General features: G+C 42.4%; 1 long non-coding RNA gene across 1 annotated transcript; it reads left to right on the top strand.

Annotated features, from left to right (window-relative positions):
• Nucleotides 1-4,252: 4,252 nt before the first annotated feature.
• LOC310766717 lies at nucleotides 4,253-9,015 on the top strand. The gene is made up of 3 exons (XR_014550386.1): nucleotides 4,253-4,364; nucleotides 5,176-5,328; nucleotides 8,801-9,015. It is a non-coding gene; the product is annotated as an uncharacterized lncRNA (long non-coding RNA).
• The last annotated feature ends 5,268 nt before the right edge of the window (nucleotides 9,016-14,283 follow it).

Below are 14,283 nucleotides of genomic sequence, written 5' to 3'. Positions count from 1 at the left end.
GAGAGACCCTAGTCTATTACCACCCGCTGTGTGCATTCATTCAAGGTATGTGCTTCCCCTCCTCAACAGTGATCCAAAAACTACTATTACTACTACTACTACTACTATTATTATTATTATTATTATTATTTATTTGAATTTATATACTTCCCTATACACAGGGGTCTACTAGTTACTACAACCATTACCACATTTTTTAAAAAATCAAATATTCAGCATCATGACTTTATGCATCAATTTTAACTCACTGCTTTCCGTGGTGATATGAAATAATTCAAATATGAGCACATCGATGGATGCTACATTTATTTCACTTCAGTAGCCAGACCTTTATATTCATCTAGAACGCTATTATTAGAATACTTTTCTAGCAGAATATCAATAAAGTATATTTTCAGTTGTTGTAAAGGGGTGTTCCTAAGTCCAGAAGCAGCTTCAGAGTCTCCGCCTGATGTTTGATTGACCTGCAAAAAAGAAGAAGTCATATTACTGTTGTGAGCAGCAGGCTAACCAGCATGTAAGCTGAACTTTCTGAATGATCTGCTTTCCTGTTAAATCATGCGGAACACAAGAATGGACTTGGTGATCCACAAATGCGATGACTGGAATTGATCTCATCCCGTGCAACTTTTGGCCATTCCACAAAAGTTTAGACCCATTCAGTTTTAGTGGCTAAGTAATAAAGTGGCTAGAGCAGGCGTGGCCAAAATGGTGCCCTCCAGATGTTTTGGAACCGCATCACCCCAACTATTATTATTTTTTAGTTTATTATTATTATTATTAAAGATTTTCTTGTTTTACAGAAGTATGTGTAATGTCTCTCGTATTTTTTCTATGTAACATTTTTACAAACCCATTTCATTTGTTGAGACACTAGGGGGAGAAAAAAGAAAAGAAAAAAGGGGTGGAGGGGGGGAAGATGGGTGGGGGTGGGGTCGGGTGGCGAGGTTTCTATTATGCTTAATGTATGTAGGGTTTGGTGTCAGCGTTGCTTGTGCTGTTCATGTGTTCCTTTGGTGGTGAGAGAGGTTGAGGTTGGGGTTGGCCTAGGGTGTGGTTGTTTGTTTGTGATTGGCTGTGGTGATCTTTGTTTTCATGTGTGAGTGGGGTGGGTGGGTGTTTTGGATCAGGTTAGCCATATTGATTTGTATGCTGTTGGTGGATTATTGTCATTGTCTTGTTGGGCTGTGTATGTGATAAAGGGGAGCCATACCGGGGTAAAGGCGTCTTCTTCTGTTTGTCCCCGTGTCAGTTTCAGTTTATTCGTTAATTTTTCTAGTAGGGCTGTTTCCCATACTATTTGGTACTATTGGTCCATACTTACTCCTGACAGGTCTCTCCAGTGTCTGGTTATGGTGTTTCTGGCTGCTGAAAGTAGGTGGGTTATGAGTTATTTGTGGTGTAAATGGGCATTGTTGTCTTGGAAGAACCACCCCAACTATTGACCATGCTGATTGAGGCTGAGATGTGTTGGGGATCAATAACATCTTGAGGGCCCTGAATTAGCTACCTGGACTCCAGCGTTGGGCAGAGTGGAGAGACCCAAGTTCAAATTCTTGCTAAGCCAATGGGCCAATCACTTTCTCTTTGAGCCTTAGCAAATTTCCAGGTTGCTGTGTAAGATTCACATCCATCTAGAATGTGGACCCTGAAAGGTTGCCTGAGAGGGTTTGTGGCCCTCAGGTTAGAAAACTTCCCTCACTTCTGATCTAGCATTTACCACTTTGCTTCCTGGGGGCGGCTCGCATTCTGTACCAACAATCGTGGATTTCCAAGAATGTATTGTAAGCAGGTGCTCGTGATCTCCCTTGCCAATATTGTCCAGTCAGGATAACAAATCTCTTGTCTTCCCTACCAGTCGGTTGCTTCTATTGTGAACATTTTGTTTTCCACAGTTTCTGGGCCCTCATTCTGTCCTACGGTGCTACTAGCAAAGGGCTTGGTTCTCTCACAAGGAGAATTTATTGTCACAATAAAAATAAAGCCCCGTTCTCCACCAACACTCGCAGCTCAGAAGACAGAGTGAATAAGCTTTGGGAATTTACAGTAGAATACCACTGGGTCATTGTACCAAACTGAAAAGTTGGCTCAGCAGACAGCTGTAGACGGTAATAAAGAAAAGGTTGCCTAAGGGAGAGAACAGAGCAGTTTGATTTGTTGGTGGAGAAATGTACATTATTCTGGAGTGTGACAGCCCAGACATTAGGCTGGGTTTGTATTTTGACCAGCCAGAGACTTTGTCAGGGCAGCTATTTTCATGCTCTTGTAAATTATTAGCTCAAACAGAGTGCTCAAGAAAATGCAAGTTTACTTATCACTTTGGGAAGTGTGCCATTTGATACAAGACGGGTCATTTTGTTTTTTAATAGCATCGTTTGGAAACAACTGGCTTTTCCCCCCTTTGTGATTGGTCAACAGTCGAGAAAGACATTTCATGTAACAAGGGCAAGAGAAATATGGACACAAGCAAAATATGTTTGCCGTGTCCAGTGGGTTGTTGCTGTCCATATGACTGCTGTAGCCCAGAGCCTCTGAAGGCTAGGACACTGATTCTGTTCCAGGTGAAGATGACACATCGGGCCAGAGGATTGACTGAGCTGCCTGCCCCCTGCTACTTCGTAATGAACCGGAAGGCTGGGGAAAACAAGGTTATTTTTTAAATTCTGTGAGTTGAAGGCAATCTCAGACTTTAAATACATTTCTTTGGGGGCAAGTATATCAAATTCAATTGGCTTGCAATTCGTAGCATTCTCTGAAGTTGGGTTTGGGTGACTGGATGGATGGATGAGGGTCTGTAATGGCTACTGCAGATGCGGGTGAAGGGAGTAGCAATAAAATAATCTGAGAAGCAAGACTGCTCATGCTTCCTACCTCTTGACATTTCAGGGAATGGGAATCATAAAACTGAGAAGAGATAGAAAGATAGATAGAAAGATATAGTAGTTCCATGTCACAATTATGTACTCATTTTATTACATGAATATCCTGGGACTCAAGGCAGTGCTCATGGTTCTCTTCCCTCAAATACCATCTCTGTGAGGTAGGTTAGACTGAGAGATGGTGGCTGGCCCAAGGTCATCCAGTGGACTTCATGGCTGAGTAGGGAATTGAATTAGTATCCTAAGGCAGTACTCCACACTTGCATGCTACATTATACATTCTTAAAATTATGTATCACTTGGCTTCCTAAAAAGGCATTTAATGAGATGTACAATTAAGAAACAGAAAAGTTCCATACAAGTATATGACAGCTTAAATAATGGCAGTAAAGGTAAAGGTAAAGGGACCCCTGACCATTAGGGCCAGTCACGGACAACTCTGGGGCTGCGGCACTCACCTTGCTTTATTGGCCGAGGGAGCCGGTGTACAGCTTCTGAGTCATGTGGCCAGCATGACTAAGCTGCTTCTGGCGAACTAGAGCAGCACACAGAAACACCATTTACCTTCCCGCCAGAGTGGTACCTATTTATCTACTTGCACTTTGATGTGTTTTTGAACTGCTAGGTTGGCTGGAGCAGGGACCAAGCAACGGGAGCTCACCCCGTCGTGGGGATTCGAACCGCCAACCTTCTGATCGGCAAGCCCGAGGCTCTGTGGTTTAGCCCACAGCGCCAACTGTGTCCCTTAAATAATGGCAGTAGCGATCTACAAAAATAAAATAAAATGAAGGAGGCAGTTTAAAAGTTTAACTTTTTTAAATTAAAAGAAGTCTGAGAGAACAAATAAAATGTAATTCCATATCTGAAGTCCTACATGGAAGTTGCCTGGCAAGCATTGCTGGGTTGCTTGATCCAGCTGCTATGGGCCCCACAAAGCTGAACATCACACACAAAAAAGGAAACCTGAAGCAAGGCCTAATAATTCAATAGGAGAGTTATAATAATGTTCCTGCATTAATGGTAGTTTGGTAAAAAGTATTGGGGTAAGTACTGTAGGTAGATGCTACATAAAGTCAGATTGGGAAACAGGAATCGTCTGGTTGAGGTATCCTGTAGATCAGGGTAGAGAAGTTTTTTGGCCTAACAGGCCAGATCTGTTTTGGTTGCCAGACCCATGGACCAGGTCTGACGGGTAAGAGGGACAACCCACCTGTCATTCATGGAACTTAATTATGACATCATTCAGCTTATGAGCAGTGACTTCAACCCTGCTTTCTGGAGGGTTTAGCTGTATGATTCAGTTCCCCACAGGGAACTGAACTGCATAACTGACAAAGCCACCCTAACCCTAACCCCCCACACCACCCCTACCTGAGGACATCACACACAAGTTACTTACAGAAGTTTCATAGGTCATCCATTGAAATATATAAGCTTGCTAATATATATAAATAATTTATCATGCACAACCTGCTAAACAGAAAGGTAAAGGTTTCCTAATTTCATTTCTAGGCTCTTGAACACAATTCAGAGGATTGAGTCAATGGGAAAAACTGCAGCTCAGTATCATAGTAGCAGGCATCAATATTAAAGGGGGGAGGGTTGCATAGTGGGAGGCATCTGTGAGGTGAAATAAGTTTATGAGAGAAATAAAAGAATAGGATTATGAGAAGAACAAAAGGTCTGGGGAAAGGGATGGTGTGAGCACTATTGGAAAAGGAAATGAAAAACACAAAGAGGGAGAGGGGGAGAGGGGGAGAGTGAGATCAAACAGCTCAGATCTTCTCAAGAAGCATCGGGTGTTTGAAGTCCACAAAGATAACACACCTTGTCCAATCCTCTTCAAAGATCAGATTTCAGGGAGCGAAAGGAAGAGGAGAAGAAAGAAAAGGAGGGAAAGGGATGGGCTATGGTGGTATTGCCTCAGAAATGAAAAGGGAAATCACAGAGACGGAGAAACATTTTGTCCTGACAAAGTGAAGTAACTGTGAAGAGTATAGAAAAGTCAAACAGTCACCCTTCATGGGATTCTGAGATTTAGGGGCAGGGAGGTGGTTTGTTTTGATGAAAACAGAAGGCTCCATACATCAAGTTAATCATGAGCAGAAAATGTAAGGAGGGCACATCAGAAAAGCAGTGCCCATTTATTCTCCTATTCTTTTTTCGAACAGCACAGCCAAATCTGTGCCAGATCTGTTTTAGAGGCTGCTTTCAATGGATGCTACCTTTCAGGAATTAGTTAAGTGTGCCTGTGTGTTTAACATGACCCTGATGGTTTCTTTTTCTTATTTTTCAGAGAAAAGGTCCTCCGGGATGGACTGATTTATAACACAGAAGCGGTGGGTGTACGAATGACTGAACCTTTGCTGAGCCTGCTGTTTCTCCACCGTGGACTGTCCCCTCGCCCTGACACCACTTTCCTTCGCTATGGGGTTCCAAACATACGTTTGTAAGAATAAACTCAAAATTAGAGCACCAGAGGTGGGGGAAGGAGAAGCAGCTGGGAAATCAATTTGTTGTGAAGTGACTTTTATCTCTTCTTCTCTTTCTTTCTTTCTTTCATCCACTGGGCTGATACTAGGGATGAGTAGGAATGGAATGGTCTCATTTTCCCAATCTTCAATTCAGTTCCCCACATTTCTGCAGCAATCTGCAATCCCTCCCTCCCGGAAAATTCTAAAGCATTTTAGTATGAATTCTCCTAATAAACTCATTTTTGTATGCAGTTTTGATTAACGCACACATTTGTGCAACCCTTTATCCTACTATAATACATTTTTTGTGTTAATTTCATGAATATATTGATTTTTAGGCATACATTCCCCTCCACATGGCTGGAGAACCGCATCAAAAAATTGGATAAGTGTGAATTTTGGAGGATGCCTGTGTTTTGGAGGATGCCTGTGATAGATTCAGCTTTAACTGTGAACTGGATCAAATTTCTCCTCTATGGTGCATCCATTGCCTCACTTTTGCTTTCGTATAACAGTTTTGAGGGGAAACTTCTTCTTTTTTGTATTTGGGATTTAATACTCTTGAAATGTTAATGTTTTGTTTTCTTTGTTTAGCATTTGTATTGTTCATATATTTGTATCTGTGCATCAGTTCTTTTTTAGCCAAAAGGCGGCATATAAACAAACCGTAATATAAACACTTGGCAGAGCGGGCAGAAAAAAAACATTGCTTGGCTCTACCTTTGTTTTTACAAAGACTAAGGCATATGAAGATGCTTGAATATCTTGAAAGTTCTAGAACTGGCATGAAGGTATTTATTCACTGCTTCTTAGATCACATATAAGTCCTTTGGGGAGCAGCAACTTCTGGCACAACGAACAAGTTTATTTTATGGCTTGTGGGCAATAGGGCACCAGCAATAGCATGTTGCATTTGAACATGACAATTGAACGTGGCAACCTGAAGCCCATTCTCCCCAGCATCCATGAAGATCATCCTGTGTCCTTGGACAAATTGCTTTCTCCCTGCCTGTACCTGTGAAGATGAATGTGACAAGAACCGTAAAGCATTTTTAAAAAATGCTTTCTCTTACCAATCCCTTCTATTTTCCCTTTCAAATAGAGCACAGCCTCATTCACATCCAGTCACCAGGAATGCTACAAAATTTGTATGCAACAGAAAGGCCTCCAAAATAGATAGACACATAAAGCATATAGCTATAGAGCAATGGGGAACATAAAATATGTGCCTTTCCCACCTCAAATGGACCCATATTGAAGAGATCTAGATGAATGAGGCTTTATTGTGTTCAAGGTGACATAACACAGAGAGTTGCCTCTATGCATTCTTCTTAAAACAGTTCTGAACAAACTATCTGCAATCCACCCAGTGCTGCTACTTGGTAATCTCAGCCATATTCAGATTTACAGAAATAAATTGAATGCAATCCATGCTTAGAGGGCTGCCACAATGTGATTTGAGCTTCGTTATTAGTGATCATGCCCAAGCCAGTTCCAGAGAAGTGCACTCCCTACAGCTTCTATCTAGAAATATACTGTATAAAGCAAGCATAGTGAACTTGTAGCCCTCCAGATGTTGTTACACACTACAAAACCCATCATCCTTGACCACTGCATGTGCTGACTGGGGCTAATGGGAGTTTAAGTCCACCCTCTGTTCCCCTGATGTTTCCTGTCTGTTCTCTGATGCAGAGCATGATCCTTCCTGTACTTTCTAAAAAGTGCACCATGAAAACAAGACACATCAAAATGAGAGATGAAATACTCTTTGTCATCGCCATCATAAACTTTATTGCAGTAGCCAAAGGCCATGGCATCAAATTACTCTTCACTGCTGTGAGTGAAATTCCTATCAACATTTCGGTCCTGGAAACCACAGACCCTCCAAGTATCCCTATTTTCCAGGGACATCCCTGATTTAGAGAAGCTGTCCCAGTTTCTGATTTGATCCCAGAATGTCCCACTTTTCCTTACGATGTCCCTATTTTCATTTGAGAAGTGTTGGAGGGTATGGAGTTATCTGACCCACCAAGCCATCTGAAGGCAATCCTATATAGGATTTTTTTTTAATGTTTAATGTTTTATTATGTTTTTATATATGTTGGAAGCTGCCCAGAGTGGCTGGGGCAACCCAGTAAGATGTGTGGGGTATAAATAGTAAAATTATCATTATGGAATGCGGCGTTTCTATTTTCATTGGAGATATGTTGGAAGGTATGCAGCCACAATCAGTGTTATTAATGACCTCAGGCCCTACAATCAGCTGGGGAAACCCTATTGGTAGTGTCACCACTGAGCACTGGCTACTTGATGCTAACCCATGACAGGACCTTCTTGGTGGCAGTGTCCCTTTTGTGGAATGGTAAAGTGCATCTGTCTCCCTTATTATTAACTTTCAGGATGAACTTAACAACATTCTCGTTTACCTAGGCATCTGGTAGCTAGTAGATACTGATCCTTACATCCTTGATTTTATTGGCTCTGTGTGTATGTGACTACAGTGGTACCTCGGGTTAATAATAATAATAATAATTTATTATTTATACCCCGCCCATCTGGCTGGGCCTCCCCAGCCACTCTGGGCGGCTTCCATAGAAACCAAAAATACACTAAAATATCACACGTTAAAAACCTCCCTGAACAGGGCTGCCTTAAGATGTCTTCTGGATGTCAGGTAGTTGTTTATCGCTTTGACATCTGCTGGAAGGGCGTTCGTTCCACAGGGCGGAACTTAATTGGTTCTGAAGGTCCGTTCTTAACCTGAAACTGTTCTTAACCTGAGGTACCACTTTAGCTAATAGGGCCACCTCGCTGCCGCGCAATTTCTGTTCTCATCCTGAAGCAAAGTTCTTCACCCGAGGTACTATTTCTGGGTTAGCAGAGTCTGTAACCTGAAGCATCTGTAACCTGAGGTACCACTGTATTTTAAAATGTTTTTAGATGTTTTTAATATGTTTTTATTTCTTAATTCCATTGTTTTTACTATTTTAGTGTTTGTTGCCCTGGGCTCCTTTGGGAGAAAGGATGGGATGGACATTTAACTAACCAACTAAATGGTAACCAACTAAGGACTTTTAGCTGCACAAGGGAATGTCCCCTCCCTCTCCTTTCCCTGTGAGCCCCCCGGCTCCCACCCCCTACATCTGCTCTGGGATTTCCCCAAAATCTTCTGGAGCAGATTTCAGAAAGGAACAAGGCCAAATGGGGACAGGAGAGGAAGTTCCATTGCACAAGCAGAAATTCTTGTGCTAGTGGATCTATTTAGTTGGATACTACCATTAATAATACAAATAAATACATTTGACAATGCCAGAACCTCCCACTCTAATTGTCTTTTGAAAGTACTGTGTTTAATTATAGTAATTTAGAGGTCATAGGTGGAGTCTAACACAAGTACAACGGAGATCAGTCTTTAATGGTTCCATGCATTTTCTCCACATTGAACAGGCTCTCCAGATTCGTTATGAATACCCGCAAAATCCCAGGAGTTTTCGTTCAGGGATAGTCACAGCGAACCGACTGAAAGTAATTGACATGACCCATATTCCCTGATGAGCTAGTCAGAGACGGAGAATGGAGAAGGTGTTGTTATGGCTCCTTAAATCGAACCAGAGAGCCTGTAAGGATAGCATGAACATTTAACCAAGGACAGCATAAGTGAAATTACTGCCGTACATGTCTATAAAATAATGTATGGATGTATTTTAATATGTGTTTCTATTGGATTCATTTGTTCCGGCTTTGTTTATTTTCTTGATGCTCTTGAGTGGAGCAATAAAAAAGATGAAAGGCAATATGAGCCTGGAGAGAAGGAGGTAGAATAATAAAGCTGCAGTTATTAATGATCTGTCCTGCTTGGTGCAATAAGACCCTGACAGCTGTCAGGTTTCAGACACATCAGACCTCTTGTGAAATGTAGTGAGAATATCACAGGGCTGTTATAATTCTCGGGCAGTTGCAGAGGTCCAACCTTGGAAGTCTGACAAGCCCTGTGGAATTATGAATTGTTTAATAATATGACAGAGGACTTTTATTTGACAAAGGAGAAGGGAATTGGCTGTGGGATATGTGTCCTTCCAGTCCACTTGATGTTGCAGCATTTCACTGTTTGCACCATTTGCAGTCAGCCACAGGGCCCAGGCTTGATTAGAGTTGCCAGTGAAATTTCACACAAAGCCAGGTGTGAAGTGAGCTTGTGGGTGCCGCTTGGGGCAGAAACACCTGAGGAATTTCACAATAAGTCAAAATAAGACCAAGAAAACCACCTCAAGTTTAGCGATTCACATGCCTTTAGCTGTTCAGCAGATTCTTCTTCTTTTAATTAGGTGACAAGTGGAGGAGCATCAGGCTGGTTTCTAGATGTTTCACTATCCCTCATCAGTATTTCTCAATCCAGCAAGTTGTCAGGCAGAAGCAACAAGCTGAGGACAGAGCCTGGAAGATGCCCAGGAGAAACCTCAGCCTGAACAGGAAGCTATTATAGAACTTCCTATTTGAGAGAGTCAATGCTTCTGGAAAGAATGACAGTTATACATGTCATTCCAATACATGTCATCTCAAAAGAGCCTTCTTCTAGGGTGTGTCTGACCAGCTTATTTATATGCTGCTCAAAAATTAGCTCTGTCGTGTAAGATCTTAAAAACAGGTGGTTTTTGAGCAGCTTGTAAAGAAACAAGACCCTGAAGAAGGCTCATTCAAGACTAAATGTATTGGGTTTATGTGTTAATAAGCTACAATCTCTGAAAAACATTTCTCACTTTATTTGTTTACCTCATTGGATGCTACCTGAAGGAGCGTCTCCACCCCCATCGTTCAGCCAGGACACTGAGGTCCAGCGCTGAGGGCCTTCTGGCGGTTCCCTCATTGCGAGAAGTAAGGTTACAAGGAACCAGACAGAGGGCCTTCTCGGTAGTGGCGCCTGCCCTGTGGAACACCCTCCCAGCAGATGTCAAGGCAATAAACAACTATTTTACTTTTAAAAGACAACTGAAGGCAGCCCTCTTTAGGGAAGTTTTTAATGTCTGATGCTGTACTGTTTTTAATATTCAGTTGGAAGCCGCCCAGAGTGGCTGGGGAAACCCAGCCAGATGGGCTGGGTATAAATAATATGATGATGATGATGATGATGATGATGATGATGATGATGATGATTATAGGTTTCCTTGGGGAGAGTCAGTGGGCAGCCTGAGTGGGTGCAGCCATTGCAGTACCTGGGAGCCCTTGCTTAGCCAGAGAAATATACCAGCCTGTAGCCCTAGACAGGCCAGCTTGTGCACAGAACCATAGGTATCCAGTTCCTCCATGAATTGGCCTAATTCTCTATGCCATCTAAGACGGTGACCGTCACCACTGTTTGTGAACCATGGCAGTGAACCTTGTAAATTCACAATGCAGTATGTAAATTAACAATGCCTTGTCTGAGGAAGATGTTTATTCTGTCAGATAGAGAGTGCTAAGGCTGGAGATAAACCTCTGCTTGCTCGTTGATGATAAGCGACACTATTGAGGCATACTGCTCTTCCCCCAAGAATATTTGCTGAACTGTGTCCCCAGTCCCTACCCTCATTTTGCCACCCACTAATCTGGACATTTTGGGAGGTCATAATTGCTCAGCCCTCAGAGGCTCACATCACCTCAAACACAAACTACCGTATTTACCGGGATGCAATTTACACATTAAAAGGGGCACACCAAAGCTACATTCACCATAACCCTCAATTGCCCTCATTAATAAGGGACATCCCATGTTTGGGCACAGTGCTCTCAGCACAGCACCAAAAAACGCACAAGATTGGGGAGCCCAAAACACACATTTTTGGGTTCCATGCTCTCATGCATCTCATGTAACTTGTGCAGGCATGCACCTGGGAAGACGCAGGTCCCAGTTTTCAGCCTCAACATGTTGGAAGGTATACATTCACACCATATATTTAAAACACTATGATACCATTTTAAACAGTCATGGCTTCCCCTGAAAAATTATGGGAGCTGCAGTTTGCTAAAGGTGCTGAGAGATGTCAGGAAGCCCCCTTTCCCCTCACAGCTATGATTCTCAGAGGTCTCTGTGAAGAGGGATTGATGGTTAAACCACTTTGAGAATTCTAGCTCTGCAAGAGAAATAGGGGCATCATAGCATTTAAAATGCATGGTGTTAATGTGACCCTTCTTTAAACACTTGAGGTTTCACGTATCAGAATTCGGCACTCTATAAACACTGAACAATAGCTTCCATTTGCTGTTTTTGTGTTTGTGTGCAGAAATGAGGTCTATTAGAATAATGAAAGTCCTTGAAACCACGGCAAATTTCTTGAAATAGCCATTTTGTGACTGTTGCTGAATCCCTCCCCTCCCTCCCAACACATTGTGCATGTGAGTGGCGATTGATCTTTCTTCATCTCATTCTTCTTCTTCATCTCATTCTTCTTCGCTGGACATGCATGACAAAAGACCATTTCAGCCCTTGAATTGCAAACTCAGAGGCCTCAATCGCCTCCCTTTACTCAGGCACTTAAAGGCAACAGACACAGCTTTGAATAGAAATCACTAGTGTTGGAATGCAGAGAAGCAGCGATTCTGCACATTTAATAAGAGAAGCCGTAACTTCTCTCAGCTCTGATATACCTCGTTTGTTTGTGGTTTTATCTTTTCTGGCACTCTGGTCCACAATTCCATTTTCCATTGACCTTCAGCACTTCTGCGTCTGTCAACCTGCTTCTGCTGACACCAGCAACAGCTACTACCTTTCTGCTATGCATAACAAGGAGCTTTCACATCTGAGTTGATTGTTATGATTACAGGCAATCTGCTGTTCCAAGGGTCTCCAGCAACCATATAATATGGGAATGCGAGCATTTTAACAGCATTTATGTAAATATACTACATAGAGACAACAACAGTATTTACACAAGATTCAGCCCATAGCTTTGCCTTTGCCTTTAGTAAATACCCTAAAGCCCCATACCTATGCTCTGGACACATCAGTGTCCTCTCCAATTTCATAATAGGGAAGATGGACCGAGGGCTGTAAAACAGATTACATCTGAGCATTACTTCCCAAGTTTGAGTGAGAACCAAGTCCCTTTTGATGTAGACCAGTGTTCTTTGACCTTGGGTCTTCAGATATTGTTGGACTACAACTCCCATCCTCCCTGACCTTAGTTGTCTAAGTTGGCAGAGGATGATGGGTTTTGTAGTCCAACAACATATACGGACCCCAAATGGAAGAACACTGATGTAGACCACGGATAGCCAATCTGGTACTCCTCTCCAGAAACTTTTGGGCTGCTACTTGCTTCAGCTGCAACAAGCATGGCCAATGGTCAGAGATTGTAAGAGTTCTATTCCCACAGCATCTGAACAGCACCATGTTGGTGATGTGTTGCTCTTCTTCCCACTGCCCCACTCAGATAGGATTCCTGCTCCATGTTTGCAGTCATAGGCTTATTTTCTAACACATGATGGTGTATGTTTTCATTCCACAGAGTGGGAAGTGACGGGGACAGGATGTTTTGGTATTACTGTGTTCTGTGAAGTGGGACTATTGTCCTTTGTTCTTACTCTTTGCTGTCTGATGAGAAAGAGGAAGGAGCTGAGTCAGAATACTCCGAGTGTATTATATGTAAATAAAAGTAAATTAGCCAAAATGCTGTGCTGCTGAGTTTGTTACGCACACTACTAATACTCTACAGGATCCTTAAGTGTGCTGATGCCTTTTGGTATCAGCCGCTGTGATGTTTGGGCTGGAGAAAGCTTTTAAAGCTCCCGACCAACTGACCAGGAGGGAGAGAACATGCCAGTTGGGCATGTGTCTCTGCCAAGGTCATACACGCGAGTAGGATGATCCTAACACTTGCCTCAGCTGCAACCAGCTGCAATGCTCAGAGACTGTAAGAGTTCTATTCCCACAGCATCTGAACAGCACCATGTTGGTGATGTATTGCTCTTCTTCCCACTGCCCCACTCAGATATGCTCAGCACCGCTGGGATCTGAGAATGTGTAAATCCTCCTCAGGCATTTCACGATCATGCTGCTGGCCTTGCCCTGTTGTGTCCCTGTCCCTTTGTGTTGGGAAGGGACCTTCTGCAAAGGGATATGTCTCTACTAAATTAAAGATCAGGATTCTAAATCCTAGAGATCTCCATAGCACAGTCAACTACTACAGAAAGCTGGGTTTGAAATGACTGCAGACCCCCCACTTGGATCTTCCTTTGCAGTGTGGCTTGAACAAAAGTTATGCTACAAAGGAAATATGGGTCACCTGCTGTCATAGTGACTTCAGGTGATTGGCTGGTGAGTAGCCCCACCCACCCGTCTGTAGTCAGGCCCCGGTCGCTGGCTGAAAATGAATCTATATTCCTACTTTAGATAAACCCAAATATTACAGAAACACCTTACATCTCTAGTAACCCTTCCTCCAAAGGAAGCCAAATCCAGAAACATTGCTTCGGAACCTTTCTTTTTGCTCAGGGAAGTTGTGAGGCTTTAATAACAATATAAACATGTCGCAACAGTGAAAGTTATACGTCACTGAAGAACACATTAAATGTTTAATGCTCCCCCATCTTTTTACCAGAAGAGTATTAGATAAAGAAATGTCTACTTTAAATATTTATGACTTTAAGATCATTATTGTTTATGTGTGCAATCGGAATTGATCAGTTCTGTCTCTGTGAGATACCAGAAGATCCAAGAAGGGTTATTGATGTGTTGACTTGCCTTGTATAGATGAAGAATAAGTTAGTTATGGTTCATGTACACAGGAGAGTCAAAATAAATCTGCATTGTAAAAAAAGGAGGCAAGCTGACAAGCTTGTTGTTTTTCTTCAAAAACAAAAGCCCTCAAACACACATAAAATCAGCACCGTTCAAATACAAACCACATAAAGAATAAATATCAAGAAGCACCAGAGGAAGTGTGTGGAATACAAGT

The sequence above is a fragment of the Podarcis filfolensis genome (assembly GCF_964270895.1).
Source record: "Podarcis filfolensis genome assembly, chromosome: 1".
Taxonomy (NCBI): Eukaryota; Metazoa; Chordata; class Lepidosauria; order Squamata; family Lacertidae; genus Podarcis; species Podarcis filfolensis.
Note: the sequence above shows the minus strand (reverse complement) of the source record. Positions and strands in the feature narration are given on the sequence as shown.